Source organism: Daktulosphaira vitifoliae, unplaced genomic scaffold (assembly GCF_025091365.1).
Source record: "Daktulosphaira vitifoliae isolate Bord-2020 unplaced genomic scaffold, ASM2509136v1 Scaffold_1743, whole genome shotgun sequence".
NCBI lineage: Eukaryota > Metazoa > Arthropoda > Insecta > Hemiptera > Phylloxeridae > Daktulosphaira > Daktulosphaira vitifoliae.
This window is the reverse complement of record NW_026101303.1, coordinates 1-1,744: the sequence shown is the minus strand read 5'-3', so window position 1 is coordinate 1,744 and position 1,744 is coordinate 1. Positions and strand designations below refer to the sequence as shown.

The following is a 1,744-nucleotide window of genomic DNA, read 5'->3' as shown; positions in this document are numbered from 1 at the left end:
TTTTTGTGTCTGTCCATGAAAATTAAAAAAAAAAAAAAATCAAGTTCTCACTTGACTGATTTTGTTGATATATGAGTTTAAAAAATGCAAATTAACTGTCACAAATGTAAAATTCTTTCTTCTATTCAATTTTTGAAAATGGTCTCCGCAACGTCTATCAACTTTTAAGTTATATCTACTTAGAGTTCTTGAAGTGCACTATAGTATTAAAAAAAAAATCTAGCCCATGATTATTTTACTATAAGAAATCAGCTGTTAAAGTAGAAAAAGTTTTTTTACATAATGTTTTCTAGTTACCTTCTAATGGCTTATTATAAATTATAGTTTAAAATTTATTACTGAAAATTTAATTAGCTAATGAGGGGTTGAATAATAGAGTTTTCTTTTCTTTTTTTAATTAATAATTTCATACCAATAATTTTTGATTTTTCAAAAAAAAAAATGTTATATTTATATGCATCTGCTATACCATAATTATGGTCTAATATAATAAGTTTAGAAGTAAACAATTATCTTATTTTCCATATCTATGGACCCTGCAAAGCCTGTCTTTCTAAATAATGCTACTTTTGATTTTGGTTAGAAATAGATGCAGTAGAATCCATTTTACATTGATAAAAATTCAATATCATATTATATTAATAGATTTGGAAGCTAGGATTGTATGTATTATTTTTATTTGTGACACAAAAAATCTTTGAAGTACAATGGCATCTCCTGTCCCCCTGCGAGTTTTCCTAGTCAGATATCATTTATACTTGTATCAACTATGTCACATCTTCACTGTACTAGGTTTTTTTTTAAATTTTTATATGCTAGGAAAAAGTCTGTAAAGACTATTACTAATCACTTAGAAAAAATATAAACATGTGATTATTTCTAGGAGCTTGTTTATATTTTCTAAATTTTAGTTAAATCAAAGTACTGTTATTTTTTTATATTAAGTCTGTTGAATATTTTCTCTATAAGTTAATAATATTTTGGTTTTAATTGAAATATTTAGTGTGGTGCAGACTATGTAAAATCAAATCAATGTCCTCCAACTGGTTTGTCTATAATACCAAATACTAAGTATGTATCAGTTGATGGTGATGCTGATAGAATAATTTATTTTTTCATTGATGAAACCAATACTTTTTATTTATTGGATGGGGATCGTATTGCTACTTTAGGTAAATATTTAGTTATATCAAATGCAATTATAAATATAATAAGTCAAATTTTTATTTAGTTAAATAAAATAATCTAATAATAAAAAGTTAAACATTTTTAGTGGCTGGTTACCTTAAAGAACTAATTATGGCTTCTGGTCTTAATATTAACATAGGATTAGTTCAAACTGCTTATTCAAATGGAAATTCAACAAATTATATTTCTAATGAATTGGTATGTTTTATTTTTTTTATTGTTTTATTTAATATTAATTAAAATGTATTTTATTTATTAAAGACTTTTTTTTTATTTAATTATAAAATATATCACTTATATTTATTAGAAAGTTCCTGTTGCATGTGTTCCTACTGGTGTTAAATATCTTCATCACACAGCAAAAGATTATGATATAGGTGTTTATTTTGAAGCTAATGGACATGGTACATTAGTCTTTAAAGAATCAGTTGGAATTTTAATTAGAGAAGAATTATTAAAACAAAAGAATGAGTATGGTTGTTTTCATTTTTTCTTTTTTTTTTTTTGTAAAATCTTACAATTTTATAAGTTAGTTTTATTTAGACATTTTCAGTTA

General features: G+C 23.6%; 1 long non-coding RNA gene across 1 annotated transcript; it reads left to right on the top strand.

Moving 5' to 3' along the window:
* Positions 1 to 985: 985 nt before the first annotated feature.
* LOC126909872 (uncharacterized) lies at positions 986 to 1,676 on the top strand. Its single transcript, XR_007705134.1, has 3 exons — positions 986 to 1,172; positions 1,274 to 1,386; positions 1,496 to 1,676. It is a non-coding gene; the product is annotated as an uncharacterized LOC126909872 (long non-coding RNA).
* Positions 1,677 to 1,744: the final 68 nt, after the last annotated feature.